Genomic DNA, 19,222 nt, shown 5'->3' with positions numbered 1-19,222 from the left:
AGAAAAAACATGCCTTTTTTCTTCCTTCTCTTTTTGGAGGGTTGCTCATGGCCACGTTTTTCACATACCTTCCAGATATGATCAGAAAGAAACGGTAGCTTTTCCCAGGTCTTTAGTGCAGCTCAAGGCATTTGTTTATTTGGCTTGCATGGCTTCTTTGTACGTTGCAGTGTTTTTATTTGGGGCAGCCTTGGGACAGATGGTGTGTCAGTCACGGTCTGCAAAAGCCAAGGGGGCCCATTGGGCTCATGCGCTTATGGCATGACCACAGCATACAAAGAGGAGCTGGGGTTTTGTGTGCCAAAGTACGTGTCCATGGGCTGCAGGGTTACCACACCCCGTGGCTACTTGTCTGGGATGCTTTTGGGATGCTTGGAAATCTTGGCCAAATGGGCAAAGTCCTCAGATGCCACAAGGATGGGACATTTGGGAGGAGAAAGGGGACACGTCATGGGGAGCTTCTCTACCAAGGTCAAAGCTGCCCCTGGTGTCCTGATTACACCACCCTGTTCGCAAGACCAAGACTAGCAGTTATTTGCTCTCTGCTCCTGGAGAAGGACCAGAAGTTTTCAGGGAGGAAAATGCCATCAAACCAAACCTGAAATACGTTAGAGATATAATATCTATTAAAAAATGGAGGTTCTTGGCTGAGATGTCATGGTTTATTTTCCTATGGGAGATGTTCACTAGAGGTCTGGTTTGTGCAAGGCTTCCCTTCCCTCTCTGTGGGCTCAATAGCATCTGTAACCTACTCCAAATGGCAAAGCTCTTGTCCTTCCTCTCCACCACATGAGACTTCCCCCTGCAAGAAGGACATGTTGCAGGACTGGAGCCAGGGACTGAGTCTTGCAGCTGGCCCTGTGGCCTCCATAGCCAAGACAGAGCTGGCAGCCAACCAGAGAAACACGGTGAGAAGATGGAGAGAGGAGAGGTTTGGGTTGCTGCGCAATGTGAGATGGGACAGGTCTGCTATCGTGATGTTACTCTCTGGTGCCCAGCATCATGACTTATGATCAGTGTCCGGCAGGGGAGACCACATATCCCCTTAGCTACCCATGGAGGAAACCATGGAGGAGGTGGCAGGGTCAACCTTGTTGTCTCCACACCAATTCAGGAGCTCATCCACGCTAACCCAGTCCCTTCCGTCCGTGGCTTTAGCTCTGAGCTCGCAAACCCTGAGGCCTCTGTGACTCCAACAAAGAAGATGCTCAGTTTTTTACCAGCTTGGACCCAGCAGCCTCACGGCATGAGAGGGTGAACCAGGGACATCCCTGCAGGGCTAGCTTACTTACAGAGCAAGGCTTCATTCAAGTGGCTTTGATTTTCGGCCGATTGCGCCATGTGAGTCCCCTGCTAAGCATTATGATGGAGGGAGCCAGCCTTAGGTTAAAAACAAATATCTTCAGTAATTAACAGAAATGGTTGGGAAACTTCTGAGCACCGTTCATTTCTCAGAGGCTTCAAAGCTTGAATTCCCAAATCCAGGCAGTTTTCCCCAACTTGCTTTTAGTTACGCATCCACTCTGCTTCCCCAGGGTGATTTGCCGCTGTTTGCATTGCAGTGACATGGAGGTATTTATGGTCTTAGACTTCTGCTTATCTGATCCACCCTTGCCCTCCACGCTCCTGGTATGGTGCCAATCCTGAACGACTTTTCCTCCCTCTGCTTGTGCCCCTCCAGACGAGGTAATATCCAAACACAACAAAAACGAGGTAGCTTTCCCAAAGAGCTTGCAGACATGAATTTCTCATTTTCATCGGGCTGCAGCAGAGGCACAGTACTGATTTGTTTTCTTTTGGACAGGGCTTTCAAGAATAAAAATCCTTCTGGTGTTTACTACGGTGGAATAAAGCATCGCCGTGACCATGTTGCCACCGTTAAGAAAATTTCAAGTGGGACTCCCGCTGTTCTCCGAACTGCAGCCAGTATCTGACTTACTATCCCACAGAGGTTTGTTGTTGGAAAAATAACGTAATTGACTTTGTCCCGTTTCCAATTCCACGGAGAAACGAGTTGTAAGAGTACGCAGGGTACAGGGGCTGGCCGCTCCCGGAGTTTATTGAAAATGATAAATGTAGTAATCTGTACGAGACCGTACAGTATGTCTCTTTGTACTTTCCTCCCCTCCTGCCGGCAGGACGGCATCGTCACGGGCTGGTGCTGGCCGGTCCCACCGGGGAGCTGCGGACGCTACAATGGAGGCATGGCTCCAACCACACCGCTGCCCTGGAAAGCCACCGGCTCCCTCCCCCCGGGATCCCAGCCTTTGGCTTTTAGCCCGAATAGCTGACCTTTCATTAAAGATTACCTATTTTTACTGCTTCTCAGGATGGGAGGAAGAAAAGACTGAAAGCAGCTCAGAGGCAAGCCAAACCAAGGTGGTGTTTGGAGTGGGCACAGGCAAATTACTTAGGGCAAGTTTAAAAAATTAATATTTTTAATTAAATTAAGGTAGTGCCCCATCAAGCCTGGACCTTATTCTGTTTGATCTGGTACTAACAGGCAGCACAGACCCTGGGACCCAAGGGCTACTGGATAATGCTACTTCTGGGCCAGTAAATTAAAAGTGCTGGGGACAATTTCTTGGCTCTGAGACCACAAACACAGAAGGTCCTGTGTCCATTAACCCCTTTTAGGCTCTGAAACATGGCAGCCACACGCAAACTTTGTGTCGGGAAAGGCCCCTGGCCCATGCTAACGTGTGAACTGTTGCAGCGAGGGGTTTGGGACACTGCTGCCTGGCACAAGGCAGAACTGCTGGAGGCCGTGCTGGTGATGCTGCTGTCAGGTCCCGTCGCCAGGAACATAGCCCAGCACTGGGTTACTCGTAGAGACATCACCCCAGCAGGTGAGCCAGGCTAATATCCCACCCCTTGGTACGGGGGGGAAGTGAGGCAGAGAGAGACGGGGTGACTTGATGGACGTCCCAAAGAAAGTCCATGTCAGAGCAAGCACTGGTGCTTCATCCCTCTTTGTCATTCAGGTGGGAGGACAGGCTTTGAAATTTGCCTTCCTCTCCTCCAGATTTTCTTTTCAGACCTCAGAGAGGCACTGGATGTTCTTCTGTTTTGGAGATGCTCATCTGGCCGTTTGGGCACCTGAAGTCCACACCTTGCTAGCTGCTGGCACAGCACAGAGCAGAGCTGAGCACCGAATCTCCCCTTTGCACCGACCCCACATCACAAGCATCGCCCTTTTCAGGGCAGTCTGTGGGCACCTGGGGCCAAATTGGGAAGAAACACCACCCTCAAACCAACATCCAGGAGACGATGACTTGATCACAACTTTCCTGTCTCCTCGGACTGCCCCATATCTCCGCTTGCAAAGCAGAGGTTGTCATCTTGCCTTGTGTGTGCGGCTGCAAGGAGTCAGATACAGCAGTGATATGCATCGTACAGGCCCTATCTAGATTAACAAGTAATTGCGACATCCAGATTAGCAGGGAAGCAACAGGAGAGTATCAGCAGAGCAAACATACTGGTGCTGAGGGCTCAACGTCTACACTATGTGCAGTTCGCAGTGGTTACACCACGTTAGATTTATTCCAGTCACCTACACTGAAAATCCCCACCTTGCACGCTGTCTGAGGCTGGCTGAAGGACCAGCCACTAATTTATTACCTTATATCCTTATGAGGGCTTGTAGCAGAGCTTCTGGTTTCATTTCCACTGGGAGGAAAAAAAAAAATATATATATATAAAAAAATCGAATTTGTTTACATCAGAGCTGTTCTGCAAACTGGACCACTATGTGGTGTGGGAAGGCAAGCCAGAGAGCTGCTGTGAAAGAGCATTACTGCTCTGAACCAAAATGCTAAGGCAAAGGCAACCAGAAGCATCTCGGGCTTGATCCGAGCTTCAGCAGAAAGGTTCTCATTTACTGCAGCACTCCCGGAGTCGAGCCCTCAGGGCTTGTCTGTACGCAAAAATTAATCTGGATTAAGATGAGGCAGGAACTTAAAGTAAAGTAACTCTTCTGGAATAACTTCACTTCATAACAGACAAGCCTCTGGACGGTTTGGTTAGGAAGCGTTGTGTTACATCATAGGTACGATGATGAAATGCGTTTTCAAGAGAATGTCCTTGCGGTACTTGGTCACAACTACACAGCTAACACTTGAAAACACAACCATTCCCTGCAGGAGGAAAAACAGAGCTCCCTGCAGACTTGGACTCCTTTCTGGGGCTGATTTGCCAGAGCAGCTCAAGGGGTTTCACCGTTCTTCTCTTTTCCTTCACACTGAGAAAGTGCAGAAGATCCCACGTGCCCCAAACGCCAGGTCCCCTGCCAGCAGCGTGTAATGGCTGCTGGAGCATCAGCCCAACACCTTTACGTGGTCATAACTCAAAACCTGTCCCATACATGCTCGCTCCAGTCCGAAAGTGCTTCAGAGCATCAGTTCAGAGCTGTGTCCAAAGGAGTAAGTCCTACCTAAGCATGGCTCTGTGTGGATTCAAATGCTCTCCCCGAGTGAGCTTGAATTACACCCTCCTGGAGGGCAGGTGGGTCTCCCTTTTCAATATCCGCACCTCTACTTGCTCTGAGAGTAAAGCAATTACATACAAAAAGACCAAATGACCTGGTTTACTTGGACATTATTGAGGAGAGCGATAGAAGCATAAGGCCTGGAAGGCCCACAAGACCTCCTAAACTCACTGTGCAGAGGACAGGACAGGAGATGGACATGTCTCGATGACTGTGAGGCTTCCTCCTCCACTGAACCCTGTGTGAATACGAGCACTGGATTCAGGATTTTTTTCTCTGTTGGAGTGATTCTGCTGTCTTTATTTCCAGCCGGGTTTAAATGGCCTGTTAAATATTTCTACCAATATACACCCTCTCCAAAAGAGTCTGTTTGCATTCAGCTCAAGTTAATTGTTCATAAGCAACAGTCCATAAGCATAAAAAGTTTCCACATATTATTTTTTTAGCTCTCTTACTATTTATTCTGTCAGGTGATAACACTGATTTCAGCTCACTCTCTGTCTTTGTCAGTCTGGCACAAGGACAAATGAGGAGGGAGGCAAAAAGGAACCTCCCTTCTCTCCCTTGAAACGGAGTCTGCTCTCAACCACCCCAAGCAGAGGAGCAAGCCCTTCATCATGCTATATATATATATAGCCTGGTTGGCAGAGTACATTTTCCTTAACGTGCCTAATCCCACAAGTATGTGGTGGCTTGCTCTGTAGAAACCTCAGCTTTTCAGGTGCTAGAAAATATGCATGTTCCATGTTACTTGATAGTTTTCTCACATCCCTATCTCCTGGAGGCAGGCAATTGCTGAGCCTCTGAGCTTTCTTTTAAAAAGGCTTGTTTTTCTGCCTCTCCTGGAAAGACTGAAACCTACTCTGAATATAGCCCCCATGCAGCACTGCAAGGAACAATAATGTACTCACGATTTCTTGGTCTACATTTGTCTGCTGTAAATCCAGAAAATGAGACCTGAGTTATTCTTTTCTGTTTGCTTTCACAGAAATGCAGTCCTAGCTTCTCAGCAGACTGGTTTATGTACGCTGAGCTTTCCCACAGCTTCCTTAGAACAATGGAACGAGACGGTGAAGTTGGGTTTGATAATGGAGCTTATCACAACCACAGCATAACAGGTTATCATTGCTTCCCTGGCACAACCGCCCTGGCACGCAGAGATACACCAGATGGCCAACTGGGCAGCCATGGGAATTGAATGAGGGACCTTCAAGTAGGTGGGAAGGGTTCTTCCCCATCCTAAAAGACTTTCTGAGGTTTAAAAAATGTGCTTATTCTGGGATGAAGTGGAAGAACCAAATTACCACATTTTTGTAACCTACATGAAAGGGCTCACACAACTGCATCCCACTTAGCAAAACAATTACCTGCCCTGTGCGAGACTAGCTTCAAGCACTGTCATTATCTCCTGTGTCTCCAGCGACCAGGCTATAGGGCAATCTGCAGCCTCTCCCACCCTTTTCTTCTGGAGTTGTTCCACTCTGTATAAACACCACTCATTGATGCAGCTGTTGGGAGACTTCCCACGTCCCAGGGGAGTGCTCTAACCACAAAATTATTGTCACCCTTGCTCTAGTCCAGTGGGTATTTAATTATTCGTACAAAGTGAAGTAATTTCAACTGGAGAAAACAAGAGGCACCCAGGTCAGAGTACCTCGTAATTATCGCAGTCGGGAGCACTCTCCGAGGACGTGAGATTTCCCAATCGGATACTGAAAACACTGGGCTGTGGGGGTAGCTGGGGAGAGAAATGTTATTGTCTTCTTCCCCATTGTGTGAATGGTTCCTCAGATTCACAACAGTAATAGAGTTTGAGGTATATGTGTATCTGCGTGTGCACGTTTCTGGAAACGCTAAAATGAAGTGTTTCAACATTTCCAAATTTTTTCGTTTAATCCAAAAGCATTTGAGAATATGCATCATATTTGGCAAATGACTGTGGCCACCCCGAAACCACATTTTTAGCAAATAAATGATTCACTGAGTAAATTTAGCTCATCTTAAACGTCTATTTATATCACGGGAACACACCCTGTCACTGTTGGGGCTTCACCATGTTGAGTACTATCCAGAGCTTACAGCCAGACGTGCTCTACCACAAACAGAGCCTGAGAGGGAAAAATAAAGCCCAGCCTATTTTGCAGGCAGCTTTTTGCAACAGCACAGATGTCAGCCTCACTGCCTCAGAAGACCTGTGCCCTGCCCTACAAACGTATCTCAGATACCTCACATCATCTGGGGACCGGGAAACAGAGCATGGCCTTGCCAATCCCCTCTCTGCCACCAACACAGCAAAGCCATCCATCCCTTTTTTAGTTCCCTTCCCCAGAAAAAAGTAATCTCTGAGAAACCTTCGCCTCACACCAGCAGCACCCTGCAAACTCTGAATGGGTTAATCCCCTTTAGCCAGCATCCCAGTAATGAAAGGTTTCACTCTCTGTCACCTAATGGTCTTGTGTCTAAAATACAAGCCTAGCTGCCTTCGCTTGAAATGTTTTTAATCATTGTGGAATAAAAACCTAGCCTGGCTAGTGCCAACCAAAGAGATGTTTGTCTGCTCAGCAGATTTTATCAAAGCTTCCTTGATGTCTTTGCCTTTGTAATGCTAAGCACTTCACTGTTTGGCATATTTAAAGTAGGATGCGGTACATGTGAAGCATTTCACAGAGCAGTGATGTATCGAGTGTGCTTTAGGAAGTAATGAAAGCAGCAGACTCATGATTTTTGAGCTTTTAATTACTTATTAAGTGGCATGACATAAAGGCTACGGGGGAGATTTTTTTTCAGCATCCAACTTATTGACTTTGAAGTCGGTGCCTAAATACCCTTTGTGCCTTTGAAACTTTCCGTCTGCTCACAGGGGAACGTGCTGCTGCTCTGGGCTTTGTTTCACGCTGACCACATTTGTTCGGAGGAGGGAAGCGGAGGGATGGGAGTCTGCTCAGACACAGGTCTCTGCCTTCGACATGGTGGATAAAGATGAGGGACAGGCTAAATACGTGTCCTTTGACAAAGGGTATAGAGAGGGCCTTTAGCACAGAGCCTGGAGCAATGAGTTCTGACCTGGCCTTAAAAATGCCAGCGCTACAGGGGGCAAATAACCATAGCAGCCCCCGGGGTGTTTTTAATGAGCTGAATCGCAGTCCGAGTCCAGCTCTCCATCACTCACAAGCCACTGCCACAGCTGGTTTTAGCAGATGTCCCCTCCGACAGAAAGGGCCCAGCAAAGCACAGTGGTTGGCCTCGCCACCATCTCCTTCAGGTCTGGTGTGATGGCTGTGACAAGAATGCCTTCCAAAGCTTCAGGAGCAATAAAGTCAGGAAAGGACAAAAAAGAAGAAAAGACCCTCGCATTTGGGTTTGGATTTCTGGGTGTAGCCAGGGTTGTTTTTTGGTGTTGGTTTTTTTTTTTATTGTCTTTTGAAGGGAAAGACTTTCTTCCCACTTATTCTCATGACAAAGCAGGAAAGCATGGCTTCCTAGAAGGTTTTCTCTGGGATGATGAGGATGGAGCCAGGTAAGATTTTCTCCATGATGGTGAGGATGAAGCCAGATCCTTCCTCTCTCCATCGTCTGGACCACGACTCATTGCGTTGCTGTTGGGATGTCCTTGTGAGCAGAGTTCTGTTTGCTCGGTCAACCAGTAGCTGGCCCAGCAGTCAGTACGCCTCTTTTTTATGAGTCCGAGTGATTCCAAGAGACCCTTGTGGATGATGAACCAGAGATGCTCCAGAGGCTGCTGAATTGCTAGGGGTCATGTCAAAGCTGGAGCTACACACATGGGGAGAAACTCACCCTGCAGCTGCCCAAGGCACCCTCTCATCCTCTGCTCCCTAAAAAAGAGGTGTCATTGTGGCATCTTCAATCAGTATCAAATGCTCCTTTCAAATAAAAAGAAAAGGAGAGAAAAAAGAAGAAAAAGAAGGGACGGCTGCCTGCTGAAAAATTACCCTCCCCACTGATGGAGAAATGAAACGCCCAATGTGCAGAATGTGTATTTTTATCCTCACCGAAGGAAAAAGCAAAGCCGCAGCTTCCCATGTTCAGTAAGTGACCAACACAAACATGCAAGGACTCAAGTGCATTTCTACCCCCTGGAAAAGTTTTCTTTAATTAGGACAGACACAATGCTCAGTCAAAGCAGCATCGATGTCCAGGCACACGATTTGATTAACCCACTTCTTCTAATCTTTGCTGCTTGTTCAGATCTTCCAGGAAAAAAAAAAAAAAAAAAAAAAGGGAGTGTGAAAGACTAAAATTCACTATCTTTAGAACAGTCTTTTTTTTTTTCTTTCTGTAACCTTTTTTTTCACAGAGAATGACAAATACCACTGTCGTCGTCCTTCAAATTTCTGACTCTGCAAAACAGTGTTATTTAACTGGATTTTTCTTAGTACTGGTGGGATCTGCGCAGGGTCACCCAGCTGGGCGGCTGAAAGGGGATTTGATCCAGGAGCAGAAACAGCTCAAGCTGCTTCCCAGTATCACAAGCAGGACATGAAAGGGTTGTGCCCTGGTATTTCTCTGAAACTTTATTACATCATATTATTTAGAAAATCTACTGCATAAAACAATAATTAGTTTTAAAAGTCCTGCTGTCTACACTGCTCATGATAGATTAATTTGCAGGCGTATTTTGGGTACAATTATTTTGCATTTGTTACTGCAGGTATAATAAAGAGCAGAGGTGGATCCTGTCTGAAAAAAAAAATTAAGGCAAAGGGTTGAATATTAACATCCCCGTTTCACTACTGCGAACAAAACATCAAAGAGATTAAGGACCATGTAGAAAAAAAACCAAAAAACCACATGTAAGTTCATCATAGAGACCCTGGAGACTCCGTTTAGCAGAGTCCCGAGTCTGAAGGTGCTGTGAGCACCTCGCTTCTAGACTTGCAGTGTCTTTGGGGCCCAGAGCTGCTCCTGGACGCAGTCAGCTGGAAGCGGCACAGTGCCTAGGTCATGCCGAGGGCACACCGAGCTCCGTCAGCATCCAGAAATGAGCCATTCCTCTGACTAACGCCCCAGAGGGATCCTACCCACTCGGTGCTCCGTGCGCCCACAGGGATGGGATCAGCCTGCCTGCAAAATGGGGTACTGAATACCTCTTTCATCTTCAATCTTCTCCTGGCATGAAGCTGGAAATCCCAGCAGGTGGGAAGCAGGTGTTTGATGTGCTCCACAGCCTGAGGAGAACCTCAACCCTCCCCATCCCACACATGTCCCTTCACAGCAGGTCAGTAGGTCGGTCCGGGGAGGGGGGACCACTGCTCACCCACCTTTTGAAACAGGGATGCTGCGCATTAAAGAAGTCAAATGCAGTTAGGTGCAAGGGAGAAAAAAGGTGGCAGCTCTTTGGCCCTTCCAGCAGAGCTACCTGCACTTCTGGGAGAGCTTCCTCTCTAACAGAGGTTTCAGGATCTCTCTGGTAGGACGAGTCTCTAAAGATTAGATGCCACCATGCCCGATGATGAAATATGGAGGTTCCTTTGTCAGACTGGGCCCTAGACAGCTTCTCTTCTTGTCAGAAGTCAGTAGTAAATGAGGGATGCAACCACGAGCTCTTAAACTCACAGCTGATGTGGGGATTTCTGCTAATTTGAAACACAAATTTGTCCTCCCTCACTCTGAGTCCACAACCACGAATGTCCCTTTTCACGATGGCACCACAGTATTGGGCTTTTAGGGGCCATTCCCTCTCCCTGAGACTTTCTTGATAATACGTGTTTAGTGTTTTTTCTTTTCCTGAAGGAAAAGTAATGAGAAATTCCCCCAGAAGGCCTGAAGGAGAAGTTGGCCTCGGCACACATCTGAGCTGTTTGCTGCTAATCCTGTCACGCCGCAGATCCCCATGTGCAAGGTGAAAACCACATGACGTAGTCACACGAGCTGACCTCCCCTGGAAGCGAGCAGGAGCAGTGGGAAACATTGCAAGCGACTTTACAACACCCTCTTTTCACCTCTGCAAGGAGTGGTTCAAAACCACTCCAGGGAAGCCAGCAGAGGAGCTGAATTTTTATCACATTCTCAAAATCTGAAGGCTTTATGTTTCCTTTAATGCATGCACGTAATTCATGCTTAGGGCCAAAATTGTACTCTAGTTATGCCCGATTTTCATCCGTGGTAGCTCACCTGGAGTCACTCCAGACTGACATCCCTGTAGCTAAAAGCAGGATCTGACCCTTCATCTCTCACGAAGAAATAAGACCAGAGGGTTTAGACACTGGTGGACTATCTTCTTACTCAGCTCTATTACCCCAATAGAGAGGCTGAGGTATCCTGTCTATAAAAGAAGAGGATTTTAAAAAAAAATTAATTTAATGTTGTTTTTTAAAACAGAATATGGTTTAGTGGGTGTCAACTGAGAGCAGCTTGCCTTTATTCCTCAGACAGGCCAACTGCCACACAATAAATGAGTATAAACGAGTGGGATTGCTTTGTGTTATCCATTACAGTAGCCTAGAGCTCCTCATCAGCTTTCTCCGCTCCAATCACCTCCATTCGAACTGGTAAACCAGAAGCGTGCAGCCTACGTGTATGGAAGAGCGTGTGCAGGAGGGGACGTGAACCTGGCATCGTGTTCACCATGTATTTAAAGATCTGCAGAGGCTCCAGAGTAGTTCCCCATGTGGACACACACATATGTTCACACTCCCACTTATTTTAGTATCTCTGAAATGAGAGTCTTTTTTTATTTCTTTTTTTTTTTTCCTTTTCAGTGGATTTCTCTTTGGAGGCAATTTAAGCTGAACTGTAAGGATTGCGGAGAAGAGGAGTGACATTCTAACGCTTCCTTTAGATGGCTGTATGCAGGCAGCACCATTCGAACTAGTCATCCCCACTCGACTAGTTATTAAAGACCAGCCCACTGAGGTCTAGAGCACAGTTCATCTCCTCCTACAACTGATGCCTAAAATATACCAGAGGAATTGCACCCCAAAGAACCTATACCTCTCCGTTGACCGTAAGGGTGTCTTGGATGCCGATATATGCATTTGTGCAGATGATTCATAACTAAAATGCCCACACAGGCAGAGATAATGTACAGATCTACAGGGTCTCTCAGCAGAGGCTAAGGTATGGGCTCTGCCTTCCTCCTGCCAAGATGGCTTGTATTGCTACCCAGCTTAGATTAGGGTTTCTTCTCACCTCATGCCCTGTTGGAACAGTCACTTCCATCACTTGGTCCCAAAATATAAGGAAGCCTTACTCATCCTGGTCAGGGGCTTTGTGTTCACACCTTCACACCTTGCATTGCTGCCACGTAGACAAGCTTTGCAAGCGATTCAGCATCTCCAAACTTTCACACATCTGCCACTGAAAGCCTTTGCTGGTTTTCCTTTGATAAAGACAAAAAAGAAAAAAAAAAAAAGGAAGGGTTCAGATGAGTCAGTTCACGGGATCTGGAAGTTCCCCTTCGTACATGTGCACACGCAGCCGAAGAACTCACAATTCACAGCACCCGGAGATAAGATTACATGGTGTGGGTGAGCATCTGTAATCCTCCACGCTGAGCCACACAGAGGGTATCTTTTATTATCCCATCTAGAGGCTTTAAGCTTCAATGGGCTGTGGCTTTTACATCGAGAGGTCTCTGCCCTGCTTGCCTTGACTCTAGCCCAGGTGAAGCACTGATGGGGCAGACATAGGTCTTTTAAGGCTTTGCCCCTGAGAACGAGCGCCTGCAGCCAGGGGACGTCGTGCAGCTCAGTTTGCAGGAGCAGATATTTGCAGAAGGGTAATTCAGCGTCATCTGAGAACTGTCAAATCGTTATTTACATGGCACCTTTTAGAAGAGGATTTCTGAACGCTCCGTAGATGTTAACTAAGCCCTCCTATCTGTGCAGGCTTAGCTGGGTGAGTCAATGAGCAGCTTCAGAGCAGGTGAGGAGGCAGCAGCCAGGACAGGGACGAGCCTCCTGACTCCTTCCCCAACCACAAAGCATCCCCTCCCCTTTGTCAGGAGGGCTAATCCTGTAATGTGACTCTTGAGCAACGCTTAGGAGCCGGAGCCTAAATAAAACTTCATTCCAAAATAGCACGTATGAAAATGAAGATAAGGCTCAACAAGTTGTAACAGATGCCTGTTAATTAGTCACTGCAAGGCTCTTTCAAACGCGAGCTGTGTTTTGGTGCATGAGCAGTCCATAAAGGCCGATGTCCCTTCTCTTCTCCAGGCACGATTAAGGAGAAGGGGCAAGCCTGGACGCCCGTATTTCACTTAAACTCCAGGTCTAGCTGCAGCACGGGGAGCCCTGCCTGCTTTCTGACACCAGACTCAGCCCGGCGTTAAAAAGGCAAGAATTTGGGTTGCACATTTGCACACAAATCCCGGCATCAGACAGCTCTGTGGGCGCAGGGTAACCTCAGGAAAAATCAGCCAGGACTAATGTGCTCTTAATATAAGCACAGACAACACATACCGGTATCATTTTATTACTTTTGTCTTGATACTTGCACTTTATCTTCATTTATATCACATATTTCTGAACCCAGTAGTAAACAGTTTCTCCCTCTTTCATAACTCTTCATGGTACAGGTTGTTTTTTCCCAACTCTTTAGGATTACCATTTAAATTAACTATATAAATCAGGCCCTGGCCTCTGTTACACGGGAAAACAATTGGGTTCTGTTTAACTTAGGAATCTGCAGTGTTTATAGATAGACAACCCCGAAGGTAAGTTACTAAACTAGTTTCTAGTTGCATTGATCTGTTGCCAGAATACATAAATTATTAACTGAGAAGTAACTCCGGAGAGTGTTGTGTATTTAAGTTCATATTTGGTAGGGCTGGGGATACGTGGCTTGGCCAGAAGTAGACACTAGAAATATTAATCACTTTCAAGTAGAATTCTATATTTTAATTGCTGAGAGGAGACTTCTTTCTTTCAGCGTCTGACTAAGAAACCCTTCCCTTGCTTTGTTTAAGCCACCGCAGCGCGAGCCTGCGGGAAAACTCCCACTGATTTCCCTGAGGACTCCGGCGTTAAGTCCATGGGGGTTTGACCAGTTATTTTGGCTGATCAGAGAGTCCAGATCCCTCTGCCACGTAAATCTCTCTCCTTTGAACTCCAGCTACTCAAAATTTAGTGTGCTGTCACTGCAGCATGGCGTGGAGAGTGAGATAATAGTGTTTTCCTCCCTAAACTACACCAGCCACTCAAAATACTTGACAGTGCCAAGGTCCGGGTGAAGAACACTCTTTTCTGCTCTTTTGTGTTAACCGGGAGCTTGAACTGAGGTCAGCTGCCCTTCAAAGCACGGAGGGTCACAGAAAAATTTAAATTAGTTTCCTGGCTGCGTTTTTTGAGGACTGAGACAGTCCTTTCTGGAAAACGAGGGGATTTCACCTGGGCATGGCGTGTGTCACTTGTGCAGAGCATGCTGAGAGAACACATCTGCTCTTTATCTTCAAATTGTCTTTAATTTCCCAGGTGGAATGTCAGGGTAGCACTTTGATCCTCTGTCTTGAGGTTAAATAGGACAATATACGGCATCCTGACTGCTCTGAGGGGCTCGCCTGACCGTAGAGGACAATGGATGCAAGGAATGCAAGCTCTCTGCATGCCACCCAGTCCCTGGGTGGATTTAACACTAATTCCACTTCGCCTCTCCCACCTCCTTGGAATAAATATCTTGCCAGCCGACTGCACTGCAGCCAGCAGCTCGGAGAGAAGGGAGAAGGCAGCCTGAGCAGGGCTGGTCCCGGCTGGGCAGGTATCACCCCATACTTCACCTCATCCTGGAAGACCACAGCAATTGCACTGTCTCTCTACGCTGACCCACTTTTCACACAGCTGGGAGAAGCCCAATGCTGTTGAGTGTCACCAAAAGGAAACTGCCTTGCAGAAACAGCCAGGAGCCCATGGGGCAAGGGCGAGCAAGAGAGCAGCGAGCGCAGGAGCCGTGGGGTGGCCCGTCCCTCCGCTGGCGGCAGGTCCATCACAGAGCACGTCGGGGGAAGAGCGGGAGAGACATTTGCATGGGGAGCAAGTCAGGTTTATATAGCTGCATCCTGCCACGTTTTGTCCAGGCACCTGCGTATGGCATCCCTGCTGTGTGAGAAGGGTGTTCACCTTCTCTACAATCTTCACCCACGCCAGATGAAAAGTACCTTTTTGGCTGTACAGGTGCCACGAATACTTTCGCAAAACCCTGTGGTTCTTTGCAATTTGGTGCAAGCTTTAAACTCATTAAGTCTCTTTTTATTTTTTTCCTACCTCAAAATCATAAGAGGCTGAAGAATGAAAACCATTACCCTTATTTTCACGGTACCTAACGCTCTACCATGCTCAAGTGTGTGGATCCTCGCTGCATCTGGAGGCTGGTGCTGTCATTTAGCAATGGGGAGATGGGGTGTGTGTTTCAGTTGGATTTAAGCACTTGAATATCTTTGAGCAACAGGGATGTACAGACTTGCTGGCTACCAGGCAGGAAGGCCACGGAAATGCAAGGAAGGGAGCTCAGTTATCTAAAGATGTGTGACAGCTACCAGGCAAGCTTTTCCTCAAAACTGGCAAGATGATTGCCAAATTTTGTGGAGCTGAGTGCTGCAGGCATTGGTTTTGGATCTACTGGCCATCCTCTGTTCTCCTCTCATAGTGTCTTCTCCAGGGAGGCCCAGTCTTCTGAGGAGTAGCGTGGGGTTGCTCTGAGAACAACAAGAGAAAGGTCTTTCATGTATTAAGGAGCTATGGTTGCTACCTGCCAGAAAAGGAAACAAAAACAAATACGGTCATCTCAGAAATTCAAAGGTTCTGCTCTGCAGCTCTTGAAGGCCCACAAATTTAATTTGATCTGGACATTTTTATGCCATCCTCGAAACTGTAATGGTGTGGGTGACATCTGTACTGAAGTATTATACCAGGCTTTTGTGTTTTAGTTCTGTTCCTCAGCAGCGTTATCAGGGTAAAGTGGAAAGTTTTGTGGTTACGGTTTCAAGTACGTTGGTAGACACCCGTTTTGCCTCTGTGACCTTCTTCAAGACACTTCATCCTTCTGCTGCAGTTCTCCCCATCAAAGAAGGGCAAAACCCCTCTTCCCTGACGCAGGAACAGCTTCTGAGGACAAATGCTGTTGGTATCTAAGAGGCGCAGGTGCCACCAAGATGGAGAACCTCAAGAGACACGTTTCTGTGAGCCCTTGGTTACACAAAGATGGAGTGGCAGAGCTTGGTGCAGCCATGAAGCCGTACCAGTCCTGGAGACAAAACCGAGACAGAAAACCTGAGTATTGTAACAATTTCTCTACCGATCCTACTGTTTGTCTTCCTAAAGCGCAACAGCAGAAATGCAGTTAAATGCCATATCCGGAGAGCTTTTGCTTTAGCGAGAGTGCGGTGATCTTCAGAGATAAGGGGCAAGGCAAACACTGCGCTCCTGCGAACTGTCTCTGGAGACAGCTATTCTTCGGCTCATAAGCTATTAATTACCAGACATTAGAATTTATTTATTTTTCCTGAAAAGAATTCTGTCAGCGCAGAGTCTTTAAAAAAAGAAAAAAGAAAAGAAAAAAAAAAAAAAAAAAGGACTGCTGGTCTAAAAACTCCTCTTCTCTCTCCAGTTCTTTAAATGCTGCTGGATTGCTGAGCTGTGAAATACAATGTCTTTTTAAGAGTTCCAAGATTTTTGCCCAGAAGGAAGAAAACACCGTTCAGGTTTGTCTCTTGAGGATTTAACGATCACGTTGTAAATTTCTCCCGAGAAATGAAATAGCAGTCAGTGGGCAATATCCCATCTAATGCTGTTTTCCCCGTGCTTTTCTTCCTCAGAGGCCCAGCCTCTCTCTTCGAACCTCTTGGATTTTCTGTGTAACAGGAGGATGCAGAGACATGGGGTGATGTGCCCTTCGCAAACCGGTTTGACGCACTCAAATAGTATTCCTGCTCCAGCTTAAATCTTTCTGCTCGATCTAAACCCCTCTGTGCCCTACAAACAACTGTGTTTGGTGTCCTCAAAAGCCAAAGCAATTGAAATAAGGAAATGTTCCAAATTTTCCCATACAGCTGGTGTGTGGTAGTCCAAGCACCTCTGCTCCTGCATCCCAGCGCATTTCAGAGGGCTTCAGCTTCTTGCTGGAGGGACGCAGATGCCGGAGCACAAACGATTTCCATTTTCTGCTTCTCCTCTGTGAGGCTTGTGAAACCAGCCTGCCTCTTTGCTCAGAGAAGCCTACGTGGAAACCTGCAAAAGGACGAGACGCAGGGGCAAAAGGTTGTTATTTTTTAAAGATCAGCCGCCAGCTGAGCTGCTCAGCCTCATTCCTGGACCCAGACAGAGCAATAACAACCCTTTTTTCAGTGCTGTGGGTTTTTCACAGAGGCATGGGTGGAACAGAGGGAAAGTCCATCTGCAGGGTAGAAACACTCATGAGGCTGTGGCCAAAATCAGTGTATGTATCACTGGTGTCCTCCACCCTTTCTCCACCTCAATCCTTCTTTTAAAGAACGCTCTTTGGGGTTAGAGCTCCTAGTTCTGGTATTGGCTTTTCTGGAAGACCATAAGCCACGTCTTTAACCACCCTGCACCCAGTTTTCCTCATAAACGTTACAAAATAAGAAGGAAGGATTTATTATTTGCAAGAGCATCACTACCCTTGAGCTGAGGTCTCTCCCGACAGGTAAGGATTTATGCATTTTACTTTTTTCTAACCACCACCAGCATGTGACTCTCAGCCCTTTGGTGTTCAGGCATCTTCATTGAAAAAAAGCACAAAACTCCCTTGTTATCTGGTTCCTGCCTTACAGCCCAAATCAGATTCAGGGGAAGATGAGCTGTGCCCTGCTTGACCTGGCAGTGTTTTTAAGTCAATTCTCGCCCTGTTTACTTCTCTTCCTGCTGGCCAGGGGTTATTTCCACCTGCAAAATAACCTGACGTGGCTACTCTCAGCAGCTACACAAGAAAACACCACGGAAATGGTGGAAATGGCATGAACGCTTGAAACCCTGCACTGAGACGGATGCGATCCCCTCTTCCCAGATCACCAGTGCTGGTGTGTGGTGTTTGGGCAGCAAAATGGCTGGATCCGAAGTCAGGGGGGACCCATGCCCTCTCCTCACACCCACGCGCCTGCTGCGCTTCAGTTCTCAAGGCGGCAGAGACGAGTGGTTTTGGTATCTTTGGGCAGATCTTGTCTTTGTTCCGCGTGTTTCGTGCTGCCTTGTTAGTCACGAATGCCATGGGCTGCGGGCATGGGCAGCAGCGGTGGTGGCTCCCTGCTCCGGCCGTCCCACCGCCTGATGGGGCTGACGGCAAACCTTCCCAAGGTCTCCTTCAAGCCCTCGGGGATCTGGTTTCCTTCTCCTACCTTGTTAGCCAACATGCCCAGCCACACAACAAATCTTGCACAATATTCCTTTAGAATACACAGGGCAGCAGTGTTGCATCCTGCAACACTGCAGGCCCTATCCCTGGGGACATTCAAGGCCAGGCTTGATGGCGCTCTGAGCAACCTGATCTAGTTGAAGATGTCCCTGCTTACTGCAGGGGGGTTGGACTAGATGACCTTTAAAGGTGCCTTCCAACCCAACACATTCTATGATTCTGTGATTCTTACTCCTCTAAATAACCCATTTCTCCATATGGGTACATGGACCTCAAAGAACCTGCTGAATATGAACGCGAGACACAGCGCGTTGGACATCGTCTCCTGACTGCTGGCTCTGTCTACTCCTTAACAGAGAAAAATAAAAGACACTTTACAATGCAGCTGGAGATGGGCCCAAGCCACAAATTCAAATATGAATGAAGACAGAAGGTGTTTGGCTCCGGGGTTTTGGTTCTAGTCCTTAAATAAAGCAACTTAATTTACAGTGTGCTTGGCCCAGAGGAGCTCGTGAGAAGGAATGGAAATCCTCCACCAGAAGTTATAGGTTTCGTATGGAGATCTGTGGATGAGAGTCCTACAGCCTCTGCTATGAAGACATCGGGCCAAATCAGCAGCAGAGGGCCTTGTCATTTAAATCACTGCTGCAACATACTTTCACTTGACATTGGCACACGCTGTCTCAGTACACCTACATAACTGTTTTATAAATATACTTTGTCCTGTCAGGATGCAATCCCAAAGGATAAATTAATAATAAGCCACTTATACATACACGCAATGTTCAGAATTGCATAACAGTTTCAGAGATGAACAATCTGTGTAAAGTTGGGCAAAACTGTTTTGTTTCAGGTCCTCAGTCAATGGGCACGTCCCCATTTCGTGCTGCTAATGTTTGCTGGATTTAGCGTTGCAGATTTAGCAGATTGAGCACAGACACTGTCCAACCTATATACATCCCATTTAGTGCGCTGAAAAGGCACCAAATTGGCTATTTCCTCAGAGAGATTTGAGCAGTCTTTTTGCATGAAACGTGCTTCGGGGTACACGGTATGTTCCCTGTCTCAGTCTTCTCATCTCTTCATTTTCATGGCACGGGCATAATTCTTTTCATGGCTCTTCCATGGTTTCTACAGGCAACAAGCATCATCACATCTAAACAACAGCATTACCACCTTCTCTTGTTTCCTCTGTAGCCTACCAAAGCCAGGGGCTCTTCTTCTTTTGGCAAAGCCCGTTTTCCTCCTTTCTGCTCCCAACCCACCTGAAGGGAAAGGGATTAAGGTGGAGATGGTTGCGCCGGCTGCAAGCCCAACTGTTTGGCGAGGAGAGATGGGGTGGCTGCAAAGTTCCCACAAACTGGAGGCTCCTTCCAGCCAGGGCTGATGACAGCTTCTGCTTGGCACACCCCA

The sequence above is a fragment of the Rissa tridactyla genome, chromosome 2 (genome assembly GCF_028500815.1).
Source record: "Rissa tridactyla isolate bRisTri1 chromosome 2, bRisTri1.patW.cur.20221130, whole genome shotgun sequence".
Taxonomy (NCBI): domain Eukaryota; kingdom Metazoa; phylum Chordata; class Aves; order Charadriiformes; family Laridae; genus Rissa; species Rissa tridactyla.
Note: the sequence above shows the minus strand (reverse complement) of the source record.